Here is a 16,716-nt window from a genome sequence, read left to right as displayed (position 1 = left end):
TTCAATGTATTTTTCACTGCTTGGCCTAATGATCTTCTCCTCCTTTTATAGTTTTAGGCCTCCCTCAATACCATGGACCAAAACCACTTAGGACCAATACCTTGGACCAAATACCTAGGGTCAATACCTCGGACCAGATACCTTGGACTAGTACCATGGATCAAAATACCATGGACCAAATACTTCGGACCAAAAACTTAGTTTTCCAAGGTATATGTGCTTTTCCTTCTGTGAAAGTGCGTGTGTACATTATATGCTCCTTTTGGTCTGTTAACTACGTGTATATGCTCCTTTGTCAAGGTGAACCAACGTATACCTCTCTTTATTCATTCTTTGTAGTCTAATCATTAATTCTTCGTTGTTGTCATGCTGTGTTGTGATCTTTCATCTGAGTGAGTTGCCTTTTGAACTAATTCCTTGAAACTACCCTGCATTTCATCACATCTGTAAACATAATTGTCATGCATTCTGTCACATTTGATATCTCTTCTGTAGATTCATCTAGTTACCATATACAAGTGAGTTGTTCTGCTACAAGTGGGTTTCCATCAAGTACAACCCATGCATCATAATGTTCAATTCCTAACTCCTGATACCTTGACCTCGTTGGGTACATGCACAAAAAATAGAGGAAAATCATATCTTTCTGATATCAATGGTCTATGTTTATCCAAGAATGAAATGAAATATAGAATTAAACACAAACATAAAGCATAATGAATACTGCACTTCAATTCATCAATAAAAAAATACTAAAAAACTATTTACATGAAGAAACGAAATAAACGAGCTCAGGCAATGGTAGCTATCTCTGAGAAGAGATGTGGTAGCTTCATGCCTTCTGAATTGTGTTACAATGAAGCTTCGATGCCTTTTTATTATTGAGAAACAATGGAAAATCCCCAAACATCCAAAAACCTAACCCTAAGAGATGAAGTGCCAAAGGCACCATTGGGGTTAGTTGGAATGCCAACTTCCCAGGGTCATATTTTGGGCATATGATCTTCGTTTGTTGCACATGATAACTTGTTAGAAAAATTTATTTGAGGACAATTAAAATTATTGGCGAGCCCATTCCCACTGAATTTGGGCTTGACATGTTTTTCAAAAAACGTTGGTTAGGGCCTCAAAATGGCTCCGAAAGTTCAGGACTTGAAAAACTGCTAGAAATAGAAATGTGTGCTAGAATTAAAGAAACTAAAAGGAAACAATATAGGGAGTCCAAGTGTAATAGGTGGGTGGCCACCAATATCCACCTAGATCATGATTATCACTTCGTCGCTCCCTTTGGCATCCAACGCCATCGGGTTGCTTCCTTTCCAACAATGATTTACAATTTCTTTAACATTTTCACTAGATACTTTAGTTCCCTACAAAATCACAATCTTTGATTTTTCTCTTCTAGTTTTGTCTCTAAGGTGCCTCTTCTTCCCTTTACTATCGAGGCCTCAAATATTCTAGGTAATCATTTTCATGGATGAGAGGGTTGAGAGGGGATAATAACCATATAGGAGAATCACTTGCCTGAGCTAACGAGTAATTCCCCTACATTTTGGATTACCCCGTTAGTCATTTTCATCCCCTTGTTTGGACATTATTCCAAATCTGGCTTTTCCCTTTGAGCATGTGAGATGATCCTTCAACCCATCTTTCCTTTCGGTGTTTTTTCCTTTAGATAAATACCTATTCTTCTGCTCCTTCAAAATGTTTGTTATATTTAATTTGGCCTAGGTCTTAATGATATTGAGCATGAAGTGTTCCTCTTTGCTAGTATTTTCTTGTGTACTCCATTGTTGCACTTGTATTTCTAATGAGCTCCTAAATCTCTAGTGTTTCTGTGGATTTTTCAAGAGTGTTTCTCTTAGGCTGAGGTTTGTTTATGGGGCAACCTTCCTCATGCCTTATTTCCATGGATTTTTCACGTGAAACATTATTTTCCTCCATATCCGCTAACGCTGAGAACTGATTCCATTCTAGGGTTTGTGTAGGCTTTGATTGGTTGGGCTTCTTTGTGTTAGGGTTTCTATGTGCCATCTCCTTCTTCGCACTTTTTTATGGAGGTTTTTATGCTTGGGTTCTTGGATTTTGTCCCTTCTTGTTAGTCACCATTTCGAAACCCCCTACATCCTTTCCATTGGTCGCAACTTAGCTTTCTACCAACACCACGGGGTAATCCCTAAACAAGTGTTCCTATTCATGGTAGCATTGACACTTAAATGAACGTGTTTGTAATCTAACAACTACGTCCATATTTCATCGTGGTATTTTATGTCAATTTGTTCAAGGATTGGCTTGGATATGTTCATATAGATGTAAATTCTTACATAGGAAGAGAAACATTGCCACCTCATGATTTTAAAGATCTTCACAAAGTCTCTTATTTCATTGACTATACACTCTAGATTGTTAGGTTCCCAGAAGTCTTCTAGTAATGAGAGCAGTCGTACCCAAATCAGAGAAGCAAGAAGTTGCTTTTTCTTTGGGTTTTGGCATTCCTCCTAAACATGCGTAAATAATTATGTGCTATTGAGTAAATATGTGCCATTTTCAACGAACCTCTTATGATCTTCCATATATGAAAAAATGACAATGAAATAGCCTTTAACTTTGAGACAAAGCTCAACACGACCCCTAAATTTCCACCTTTTCTTGATCCATTTAACTAGATCCTATTCCCATGGCCAGATCCCCATGAATTTACAAATTAGGGCATGATCCTTCATATGTTGTCATGATTCCTCCATATAATTATTCAAGATTATAAACTTGGTTTTTTTCATGGATTTTGAGAAGCATTTCCCTTTGATGCAGGATTTCCATTACACCCCAAGAATAGGAATCTCCCTCTTGTTATTACTGCTAGCTAAATATTCAGATTCTCCTGTCCGATATTGATGATTTCGTGTAACTGCATTGCAATAGGAGAGGGTTGCACCCCTCCCCGTTGCTCCACTCATCCATCCAGTCAACCGTTCATAAGAGTTAAAAGCCCTTGGATCTCAGAGTAGTTCCCAAGAGTTAAAATCCCCTAGTTCTCAAAGTAAAATATATGTAACCAATATGTTAACCTAAATATTTAGTAACTTTTGAAAACCCTCGATTTAACATTTTAATTTATACTTGTTAGATTATGAGCTTTTCTTTTATTCTATGTTTTCTTTTTTCTTCTAGATTTTAATTGAACATTTTGTGTTTGCCAACATAATATTATTATAATAGAAAAGATAGAGCATCTAAAGATCTTTTTAATGTGCCCTTTGTTTTAGTTTTTTTTGTTCTTCCTACATATCATTTGCATTAGATTGAGACCTCTACTTGTATAATGAAACACATCATTTTGAATGAGGCTCCACACATCTACCAGAACCTCTTACCATAACACAGAGCATAGAGCATATGGATAAAGTTTTCAAATAAGATTGCAATATGACCCAATTTTTAATATATAAATAATAAAAAGAATTAATATTATTATAATATATTGTTCAGCTTTTAAGTTTTTTATTTTTCAATTACCAAAAAAATTATATGTATATATTTAAATGGCCCTTTAATATTTTATAAATATGTGTACATTGTGTGAATTTTCTCAATTACTTTGTTTTTTTGTGGTATATAGAGACTATTATTTTAAAAAAATTAAGTCTACATATTTGTGTATAAATTTTGAGAAGAGAGTTACCATGCAATATTAGACATTCCAATTATTGTAATTTTATTTTTAAATAACCGTGTTCATTATAATATTTTAATTCAAATGTTTTTTAAAATAATAATCTCTTCTCAATGCTTAAGAGTTCATATAACTTCCATATTTCCTTAATCAATTAATTTAAATTTGAAATTAATTAATACATTTAACATAATTTAAAGATTTTTCTTAATCAATTAATTAATTTTAAGAAAAGCACTAACATAGATTCAGAATGATACTTATTTTGAATAAATTTATTATTTGATACTTATTTTGAATAAATTTATTATTTGATAAAAATATTAAAATATATCAAATTGTCGGAATAAGAAGGTTATGAAGGTAAGGCACCTAAATTAAGCATTGTAATAGTAAATGTGTTAAAAAGTTGATTCTTTTAATATTTAAACAGTAATGTTTAAATTATGATATTAAATTATTAATATATTAAAAACACATATTATGAAGAAAAAACTATATTAAGCAACGATTATTATTAAGTTTATTCTTTTATAAAAATAATAATAATTTAATAAATTTTATTAAATCATTAGATAAACATTTTGAGATTATAATTTATTTTTAATTAAATTTATTTAATTATATATTATTTTAAAAATTAAATATTAAAATTTTAAAATAATAATTTTAATTTTATTAAAAACCATATTTATTATTAAAAATTAAATTAGCACGTCGTTCTGGCCGTTGCCGTCTATTAGCTAATCTAACCGAGAAGCTAAAGCTATCGGTTAACAATTTCATAAATATATCTCTTTATATAAACAAAAACAAAAAAAATTAGAAAACGAAAAGAGAAAAAGGAGGAAGGAATCTAAATTCAGATGAAATGCAATGCCACAGAGCATGTGATTTGATAATGGGTATCCGAATTGCTTTGGTGGCAAAGTTAAAAGTTTTCCCACCTCGTCGGCTGCCTTCATAGCCATACGATTGTGAGAAGAGTGAGTGGAAATAGTTATTGTTTTTTCTGAGTAGTAGGGAAATTTTAGTAATATTTTGATAAAATTTGGTAGGGATTTTTTTTTTTAAATTTCGTTACTGAATTTCAAAATTTATATTTAGAAATAATTTTTGATGATACCCATCTATTTCCACTGTAAAATTATGATTCAAACATTGCTATACAAAATTTCTTAAATTTTTTACACCAAATTTCTAACCACTTTTTAATCATCACCACAATTCCTCCGCCCCTGCTGCCGCAGACATTAGAGTTCCATCCACGGCACTGCATTTGCTTTGCCTCCAACAAATGTCCACTTCGACTGGAATTGGTCGATGTCTTGGTACGTTGAGCTTCAGCAATTTCGGAAAATGATTTGACGGTGCCCTAACCAGAACGCGATGAGAATCGAAGTTGGGTAAATCGGAACGTTCTGAATTCAAATATACATAAATTAACTTCGGTAAAACCGGAGAAAACTCGCACATGACGATAATGATCTGCATATCCTCCCTGATAACCCGCGTATTGAGTAATAATTCGCATAACACGTGGTGATAACTAGCGTATCTGCTGATAATTCGTGTATCCTTTGATAATTCGCGTATTGCCAGATAAGCCGCGTAACTATCCGTGATAATTCGCATATCGACGGTGATAGCTTGCGTAACAATAGAGAGTACCGCATATTCGACGTTTTTTACTCGCATATCCTTGTGAGATTGTCCGAAAAATGGCGAAGACCTCGCGTAAACGCTGGCATATCCATTGACAAAGATCGTATATCAGCGTAATAACGTTCTTATCTGTCAGTGATAACCAGCGTATCGAACAACAAATGGCATTTCAATTGGTGATAGCTCGCGTATGTGATAACAAATCGCATTTCAAGTGTTGATACTCGCATATCCAGTGAAAACTCGCGTATCAAGTGATAACTCGCGTACCAAAGGATAACCACCTATATTGACGGATGATAATTCGCATATCTCGCCACACTTAACTCGCATACCCAACAGTCTAATCCGCGTATTCGACTGTGAAAACTCGCGTATCCTGCAGTTGTAATCTGCATAGCTGGCCGGCACAATCCGCAAATCCTGTGGTTATAACTCGCATACCCGGTGTGATAAGTCGCATAGCCAGGGGGATTATTCACATATGTTATGAACTGCTTCTTCTGTAATGGCAAGTTTCCGTCCACCTGATCCTCTGTAACTACCACGACGGCAGAATTGAGGCTTCGCTCTTCATGTTATTATTGACAGGCGCCGCTGCAATGATCTGCAGAACGCAAGAATTATCTAGCCTCGTGTGACGCAATTAATGTGCAAGGGTTGTATATGCTCATTCCTGTGTATTTAAGTGAGTAGCTTAGTGTGGGGCAATTAATGGGCCGAGACTGTAGATTTAAGCAAATAAGTTATCCAAGCGTGACATATATAGCATCTGCTCATTAATTGTAGCCCAACAAGTAGGTTATCGAATGGTGACATATTAATTGTCACGCAGCAGGCTAAATAATCGTTGCCTCTGCAGAAGAAGTCGCCCCAGCACGCCTATGGTGCCCGGTTGGAACGACAGTGGGAACAGATCCAAAGCCCGTCACGCACTGTTTGGGCCAAAGGGGCGTTTCTCTCTCAAATCTGGTGGAAATCTTGTAGTGGGTGTATCGTTAGTTTAAAAAATCATCCCCTCTACAATCCTGAGCTCTTTGGCACATTTCCAAGTTCAATCCAGCGAAGAGATTTCAGCTGGTTCGTTTCGGTCTTATGTCGTTAACTGCATTGGTCTATGGATAAAAACAGCTTTGCAACACTAGAAAGGACCGACAAAATTAAAACAATCCAAATTAATATAAATAATGGGATAAAAACGTTTTACACTAGAGGAGGATAAAGGCTGCGAATTATTATTAACAGGTTTCAGTTTAAAAAATTATTTGATAATTTGCTATGTTTTATTTAAGTTGATAAACTTGTGGGAAAAAATGTGAGTCAAAATATGTTAATGATATAATAATGAAAATAGGTTTATGTTTATTATATCCGTATGATATAGTATAATGTGTATTAAATTTTTTATTATAAATAATACAAGGAAGAAGTTTAGTTTCCTATGTAAATATGGGAGTAAAATTATTAATATAGTGGTTTTTTTTTAAAATATATATTTTTAGATGAAATATATTTGTTAGTAGAATCTCACAAAACAATTTCCAAAAAGGGTGTGATCTTTTTGTGTGTTTAGGGTAGCTCAAGTGGCAAATTAAGTCTCACTCAACTGGGGATCTTAGGTGGGTTCAAATCTTGTGCTACCCCGGTTTGAATCTTGTGCTACCCTCCCTGGTAGTGGGGTGAATCATGGACATGTAAACTCGAAAATCCTAGAGTTCTACAAAGTTTACAAAAAAAATGTGATTTTTTGTTTTTTTAAAATGTATTTTGGAATGCATTTACATATTAAACAATTTAAACTCATAAATTCTACATATTAAACAACTTAAACTCCTGTTTTTTTTAAATCTTTGTCAGCAGAAAAAAAAATGTCAATAAGTTAGAGTACACATTTTTCAAATATTTATTATTTTAAGTTTTACATTCTATTATTATAATGATTGAATATATTTATTTATACATATAATATTTATATATTAAATTAAAAAGAATACAATTTGTTATGTAAGTTAAGTTGTAATTTTAGATTTATTAAATATTAACATAGATGTTTTTTTAACTACTTCTATTAAAAATATTTTCCTAAGTTTTGCACTTAATGAAAGATTTGTATTTTTAGGTATTTGATCAATCTTAGATGCTTGGTAGATTGGAAGTGAACATAATTATTTGTTGGAGGTTATAATGTTTTTTTGTTAATGAAGAGGTTAATGCTTTTGATCAAATGAAAATTACCCTGTTAATTGACGAAGAATTAAGAAACTAGTGTCAAATGGAACCTTGGAGGAACATTAAACATGCAACCACACTTATTAAACTTTAGGGAGTTTATAGTTGTTCGAGGCTCCTCCCCCTCCCCTAGTGGTCAATATATATGGCAAGTTGGTTGCACAGGCTCCCACAATGTGTGGAATATGTTTTGTCCTCTCACACAATCTCGCAGTGGAAGAGCATGCCAAATTTTTCCTCTCATGGAAACTATGAGGTCATACTTCAGTGGATATCAATCATATGCAATAAATTCAGGACAAGTTGGGCTCCTTGGCACGATTGTGTGCCAATTATGAATGAGGGACAATGCTTGGAGGGTTGACAACCTATGAAATTAATGATTGTGAGTATAAGGGAGGGTCACTTCCATCATGCCATTGTATTCTTGATTAGGATGGCATATAATATAAGGAGGGAAAGTTGGCATCTCATAAAGTTTGAGGCAAGAAAAAGTAAATTTGATTTTTGTTGCATAATTAGTGTTGTGTTAGAAATCTATCAAATTTATCCTTCTTTGCACATATGGATATGTACTTAGTGGTCAAATCTACTTAGTATAAGCCATTCCAAGTGGAATTGGGAGTTTTCATGGTGATTTACTCAAGCGTCACGACCTCTCATCCTCGACGCTTTGGTCAAGGGAAAAAGATCATAGAAGATAAAGCACCACCCTTGACTCCTATTATTCGAACTATAAGACCTTGTTTACTCTTGAGGTGTTTCCTCCCTCTAATAAAAAAACCCACACTGTGTACAAAATCTCCCTCCATTAAAGAAAAATAGTAGTTATAAACAGGAAAGCCTTATCAATTTCTATCTCTTTTAGACATTATCTGATTCATGAGTTTTGGAGTTTGTGTTCAGTGGTATATGTTTCAATTTTGATGTTCTATCCCCTAAAACATGCTCAATATTGTATATTCTATCCCCTTATCTATGCTTCCTTTTCTATGGTTTAGAGCATAGGAGCGAAATTGTTAATCTTGATCAATTGGCACCTTCATTCATTGGATGATATTTCTCTAGGAACTACAACACTCAAGCAATGATTGACATTCATGACTGTCACCCTAGAACAATCACTGACATGAAAGGCTCTATGTGACTAACAACATAAAATACATAAGGACACACTCAAATATTGGTTGGAGATTATATTTGGACTATATAATCTCTCCTATTCCCACTCAATCTAATTAGAGGATATAGAGTGACCAAGTGGAGACATAGAACCATGCAAAGGTTATCAAGCATGGAATATAAGTAGTTAATGGTGTATATCACACATCATCAAGAACAAATTATGTTCCTATATCTATGAAACAGTGAATTGGTCTCTAGTATTAGCACAATTATGGATTTTTTTGTTGGATACAAAACCTTGATGTGTAGAAATGAGTATGAGTTCTCTAGTCTTCATCCACAACTAGAAGAGCTTCATTCTACTCTCAACAAGCAATGATTACAACTCACTTCCTCAATAAATGTCATCAACAATGGAGCACAAAAATTTCATGACCTTTATGTAACTATGTCCCCTCAATTCTGGCATGGCGATGTCATGCCCCCTTTAGATACTAACAAGGTTAGTTTGTAAATGGCATCTAATTTCACATGTTTTTTTGTCATATATATTCTTATAGATGTATTAGCTTTGATTTTAAAGAATTGAAAACATTTTACCTTTGATCTTAAAGAATTGAAAACATTTTACCTGATAAGCATTAGTAAAATAAAATAAAATTATAAACTAGTTAATAGAAAGAGCCCTTTAAAAAAAATAAAATTATAAACTAGTTAATAGAAAGAGCCCCTTATAATGTAACTTTTTCACCTCAACTCAGATTTTCATTAATACAAATATTCTCATTTTTCTTAAAAAAATATTACTCAAAATGTCCCAATAATTTTAATGTTATTTTAATAATAAAAAAAATAAATAGAGTTCAAAATCTTTGATTATATATATATATATATATATATATATATATATATAACTTTAACTTTTCATATTAATTTGAATTATCTAAACTAATTGGTTTTTGAAATTTTATTCTAATTTTTATGAGTATAATTGAGTTTTAATGATTTTAATAACAAAAATCTAAAAACTACCTAATATTTTTTAATTTACTTAAAATTTCATAATTGTATTAGAAGTTTATTTTATAGTAAAATAAAAGAGATATGAGAGATATGTGTAGTTCTTTCTATTATTAACCTCAACTTAGCATGTTTCTCTTTTAAAATAAAAATAAAATATTCTCTAAATAAAGAAAACAATGTAGACTATAGAAAAAATAAATTCACAAATTTAATTTGAATTTTAAAACATCAATAATCTCATCCACACTATCTTCCCTTGGTTTACTGTCGATATTACAACTACTATGCAAGTAAAATAAGAAAAGTATTTGTGTCTCACTTTCAGCCATAAATAAAGTAATTATATATCTTTATTAACTAACATAATTTTATATCAACTTTAGAGAGATAAAGTAATTCAATGTGAAAGAAATCTTATATTTTTATTGTGAAATATGAAAAAGATGTATAATCATTATATATGTATTTACATAAAGAAAAAAAAATAGTGTTGAATAGAGTAAAATATTCCAATCATGAAAGAAATAATTAATTGGAAAAAAAAAAGAAATTTAATTACTTTTAATAAGAGGAAGATGTGCATTTAATTCAATTCTTGACATAAAAATATTATGTTGTGTTTACAAAATATTATTAATAATAATAACATTCTAACATATATACAAACACAGCCATGGGGTGTATAATAGACGATGACATGGTGTTATGTTAAGGAATTCCATGGTGAAAAGGTCATCGATTTGAAACCGTGTGGGGAAAAATTCAGGCATGCTAAGGGTTAGTATGGCTCAATAAAGCGTAATCCTTGGGCGAGTTTGATGACCTAGACTCCCCTAAATAGCACTACTCAAGCTACATGTTAACCCTTCCAATGTGCTCACATTTTTTATATATATATATATATATATATATATATATATGATTCTTTTAATGACTTGCTAAATTAACGGTTAAGATAAATTTACACTGATGAGAAAGTTTTAATAAAAACGAGTAGAAGTTTATCTAAAAATTATAAATACAATTGTCCTCCAATACTCTAACCTAAAAATATAAAAAATAACAAATTTTACAATTTTTTCCCATGATTTTCTTCTTAAAAAATTATATATATGAATATTTTATTTTAATACAAAATTATAAAAATGATAAAATATCCATTTAGTTTTTCAATTTTTCTTTTTAATTTAATAATTAAAATATATACGTTAATGAAAGGAAAACCCGCAAATACAATTGAAAATCTATTAATTTTATTCCAAAACTCTCTATTAATTTTATTTGAAAACTTTGATGTTCTTATTTAAGGTTTCATTAAAACTCTCGCAACTACAATTGAAAATCTATTAATTTTATTCCAAAACTATCTATTAATTTTATTTGAAAACTCTAATGTTTTTATTTAAATACCTTAAAGGAGTTTTATTTTCCATAATAACTATATCAAAAATTGCCTACTTCGTTATTGGTTGAAGTATGGGGTTAAAGAGTGGAGTTTTTCTGTTCCAAAAACAACTATATTAAAAACGCATACTTGAAACAGGGCGTTAAAAGTGAAATTTATCAAAAAAAAATTAAAACACAAATGGCCTAAAATTTCCGGATCTTATTTCATGGCTCAACGGTGCATGGAAGTTTATTCCAAAACATTTTAAATACCATTACACTTTAATAATTTTATTTTAAAATCTTAAAAATAAGTATTAGGAGTATTGTTGCTTACTTTTTTCTAAACAATCATATTAAAAGATAAAAAGATATATGCTTGGTTGATATATAATGTAAAAGGTAGGTACTTAATTATTAGTTGTTATTTGTAATATAATGTAGTTAAATATATTTCAATTAATTTAAAAAATTTGAAATACAATTTAAATTTTATTTGAATTTTTTTGAAAATAATAAAATTTGAGAATTTTAATTTTATTTAATATATTTTAATTATTTTATTTTATAAATTTTATAAATTTTATAAAAAATATCAAATATAATACAAATTTACAAAATTCGAGTTTTATAATCTTATTTCAAAGTTGTGAAATATATGAAATAAATATATGTTAGGTTTTCCAAATCAATTCAAAGTGTATTTTAATTGATTATTGAATGAGATGAGGTGTATATTAGACCAATAAAGATTGATTTGAATTTAGTATCTATTATGTTAAAAGGGATTAAATCTCTCTAAATGCAAATTTCTGTTTGAATACAAAATTTAAGGAAATGTTTGTACTTGGAGAGATTTGATTCATCAAGTTTTGTAAAAAGAAAGTGTGTATCTTGAGAGATTTGATCCCTCTCACTAACTGATAGATAGAGAGTTAAAAAAGATATATGATAGTTCTTAATAGTATCATTTATATTTATATAAAATTAACATATCTGAATATGGAAATATTCTTATTTTTTATTCTATTAAAATCGTGATAGTAAATGTAGATACATGTTTTATCATTTTTAATATTATATGCATATAATTGATGATATATATAGCTAGATAGATATATAAATAATTATTGTAAAAAATGAAATTTTATATGCTTATTAATTAAATTTGAATATAGAATTATAAAATATAATGGTTATGAAAATAAATTATTATTATTATTATTATTTATATGGTTAATTGGATCTTAATTTATAATTACTATTTATATTGTATGTGTAGGTTAATTTATAATTGTTTTTTTCTAAAAAAACATTTTTTATTTTATTAATAAAAATAAAATCACAAAATAACAAATTGAATGTAATAGATTTATTATTTTATTATCTTTTACCTTTTATTATTTTTTTAATTGAGCTAAATTTTAAACGCTTCTGCTCACTTACAACCACTACAACTCTTCTATATTGAGTGATCATTTAAATGTTTAAACTCATCTAGAGACACTACAATATCTCCCCCATGCTAGCTTGTAGAGTGTCTCTTAGTGCAATGATCAAGGCATAGTCAAAGTGTTCCAAATATTTATTTTTGTAAGGTGAATTTTTTATTGCCTACAAAAACTTGATATTACATCAAGAGAGATATCTTTCTTGTACTAGGGAGACCTAACCATAACCAGAAAAAGACACTCCATAGAGAGGAAAATGATAACTGGAAATAAAAGAAAACTACAAAATTTGAAATATAATTGGAGTTTTGTCATAAGATACACTATATAGAAATATTAATATTATAGAAAACCTCGAACACAGACATGGCATAGCTACATTGAGGGATATGAATCTGAGACTACAACCTAAACAAGCTCCTTTGAGCCTCCATGAGTGGTCCCCACCAAAGGGGGGAATACCAAGGTGCTCCTATGTTTTGTCTAATCTATAGTCAAAGTCTCTCATATAGAAGTGAAGGTGCTCCAATAAATGAAGGGCATCTTTGTCATGATTGTGTCGATCCAGCAATGTTTGACCCTAAAAATTTCATTTGCTAGTAAAGGTCAAGAATTTGCATGGATTACTTAAAACGGCCACTAGTGTGCCTTGTATCAAGGATCTATTCAACCCATTCTACAAAGACCTCAGTGTCTAAGAGGGAGATCTATGTGTGGATGTTTCTACCTTAGCTTAAGAAATTTCTTCCTGAATAGGGTTTAACATTAGGTCCTAGTATCAACAACAAAGCCATCCAAATGATGACACATGTAAGTGTTCCCTATTTGGGATTTGTAACCACCCCCCCCCCGCCAACATTTACCCCATTTTACTGGTCTCCCACAGTAAACATGAGACAAAGATTTACTATGGCATGACCCAATATCCAAGCTTTAGTTATGGAAGTGGTCCAACTATTGAGACTTACTGGCTACAAACTAACATCCTACAGGGCTTACATGACACACAGGGGCCAAAGAACCATCCCAGGTGACCAAACCTGAGCGAGATAGGTTTTCAATGACCTGGGCCCACAACTGCATACGTATGCCTACGAGGGTGCGGTTATGACCCTCCAACCACAAGCACAAGCTTGCCTGAGTGCAATTGTAGCCCAAAATCCTCAGTTTAAGAACTTCCTGAGACTTTCGAAAATGACAAGTAACTTAATGACAATGCTAATCACATAAAACCTTAACAATAACTTGACCTAACCAGGCCTAACCATGAAAAACATTTCTTCAAACATACAGTGAACATGTAAACTACAAGTCATGAAGGCATATATGATAATAAGAGTCTGAGACTTATCTGAGAATCACCAAGAAGGTATAATTCCCTCTCATAATAATTGCAATAACACGTATTAGCCCATGCAATCATTAACCATGAGATACATCAAATCCCAAACAAGTCATAGCTAGAGTACATTACAAATCCATGCTTATAACCAACTTATAACCATATTACTAACCATGACAGAACAACCATTAAATCATCATAAAAACAAGTGAAAGTGCTCATATATGAAAATAGGAAAATAACTCTTATTAATTGATGCAAAAGAAAACCAAGTCAGGGACTTCTAAGTACCACCTTGATGCAGCAAAAATAATGATTTAATATAAACCCACAATTGGTTCTACAAAACCTAACAATCACCCTGACGAACACCCCTTTTCCTTTGAAAACTATGCCTTTTTTCTTGCGAAACTCAAAAGCCTTTGAAAAAGCTTAAGAACAATGTTTTTCCCTTTCGGGACCAAAATACCCTTGAAAAGGCTAAAACAACACTTTTCCACCTTTTTAACCAATTATGTGTGTTAGCGCCATGGATCGAGATCTGGCCGATCGGACGGTTAGGATTCAATCGCAATATCAGTGATCGGGGTTCCAATGGTTCATAACTATCGGCGTTATCCCTCAGCAAAGGTCCAATGCGATATCGCCTATCGCTATTGGCGATTGCAATGTGTCGCTTAACACTTTACCACTCCCGCTCCGAAATGCCGATGCGACATATGTGCCAGACGTGATAAGTCCCAAAACTACCGTGCATAAGTTTTCAAACCCGCTTTCTCGAATCCGCTAAGTGTTTAGCATGATTTCTCCTTGTAAATGGCTTTCGGCGATACAACAAGTGAATACACAGGGGCAATGCGATTTGGGATTCTACGAACCCGATAGCATTCAAAACCTCAGTCTAAGGGATTTGAAGTCCAAATTTTTCAATCCGAATGTGTTTTACGCTCGATACTTAGTGTATTTGGGTTTTCTTCTTTCGAAACCAGAACAATGGAATGCACTCGCCAAATGATCCTTTAACACAATATCTCCATTAAAAAGTATGAAAAACACAGGGACAACATCAATATCCTCTGAATCAAAGAAAAACAAGCATTTGAAGGCCTCCACGGGCTGTTTATATCATTATGCACGCAACACTGATTTATTCACAATAAACAATAACAGAGTCTCGGCCTTAGGCCAGATTACATAAATAAAGACCTTTGTCTCCAAAAAAATGCAATCCACTCACTCTCTCTCTGCACTTGCTTCACACTGCCTCGCTCATTACATTTTTCTTCTTTTTATCCATCGACAAACACTCTAACCATATCTAACAACAAAATCTCTATTTTTTAATAGATCTAACAACAAATCTCTAACTCCTATCCCTATGCTAACAATATCTATCTCTAAATGTAAAATAATATAGTCTCTAACTTATTACAATAATGAATTATAACTAATTTCTTGAGAGATCCAACCCTCTCAGTAAAACTGACTTTTTACTAATTAGGTCAATGAATTTCAACCTCTTTTAGCCACAACATGTGAACAAGTTTTCACATTGCTGGCTAAGTCCGGATGCTCCTGCATCAGACTCCCAGGGAAGAAAATAATTGTCCTTCAAACTTTCAGGACTTACTCCATACTTCTGCAATTCTGTTGTAGTCAACCAACTGGAATCTTCCACTGGCTGTCCTTTCCACTTGACTAGATATTGGAAATAAGTCTGCCCTCTAGTTTTCTTGGATACTCTTTGATCCAAAATAGCTTCAACTTCTTTCTTGACTGCTTTTGGTACTTGTTCCTCCCAGTTCACGGTTTGAACTTCATCCCCTGTAGCTTCCTCCTGCAACTCTGTCTCTGCCTCTCTGTATGGATATAAATCTGCAACATTAAAAATGGGGGATATTCCAATCCCTTCTAGTAACTCAATCTCATATGCATTGGCTGAAAATTTCCTTACAATTTTGCAAGGTCCTATCTTTTTCATTTTCAGTTTGTTGTAAGTTTTAGTAGGAAATCTCTCTTTCCTCAAATGCACCATCACTAAGTCTCCTACTTGGAATTCTTTCTCTCTTCTTTTCAGATCTACCCTCTGCTTGTATTTGTTGCTGCTTTCCTGCAATTTTCCTTTGACTTCTTCCTGTAATCTCTGCATTTGTTCTGCAAATTCTTCAGCACTTGCACTCTTAGCTTCCTATTTTCCCAAATCCCTGAGCTCATACACACCTCTTGGATGCATTCCAAAGACAATCTGAAATGGACTCATTCCAATGCTTCAGTTTGGTGTATCATTGTAAGCAAACTCAGCTTGAGCTAGTGCCAAATCCCACTGTTTGGGATTCTGATATACTAAACTCCTTAATATATTCCCCAAGCTCCTGTTCACTACTTCAATCTGTCCATCTATTTGAGGATGGTATGTTGAACTAAAACTGAGGTTAGCTCCCAATTTCTTCCAAAGAGTCCTCTAGAAATGCCCTACAAACTTGGTATCTCGATTTGATACAATACTTACAGGTAAACCATGTAATCTTACAATCTCTGAAAAGAATAAATTAGCTATGTGTGTTGCATCACTAGTTTTCCTACATGCAATGAAATGTGCCATTTTAGAGAATCTATCTATTACAACATAAATGGAATCATTTCCTCTCTGATTTTTTGGTAATCCCAGAACAAAATTCATGCTAACTGCATCCCATGGTTGGTCTGGTATTGGCAATGGTTGATACAGTCATGTATTCTGACTCCTTCCTTTGGCATGTTGACATATCCTACATTTCTCAACAAACTTCTTAACATCAATTTGCATTTTTGGCTAATAATAA

This window comes from Pinus tabuliformis, chromosome 5_1 (genome assembly GCF_031772625.1).
Source record: "Pinus tabuliformis cultivar Carrire ecotype Pingquan chromosome 5_1, CPIR1, whole genome shotgun sequence".
In the NCBI taxonomy this organism is placed as follows: Eukaryota; Viridiplantae; Streptophyta; class Pinopsida; order Pinales; family Pinaceae; genus Pinus; species Pinus tabuliformis.
The sequence above is the reverse complement of the archived record's forward strand: the minus strand, read 5'-3'. Positions refer to the sequence as shown.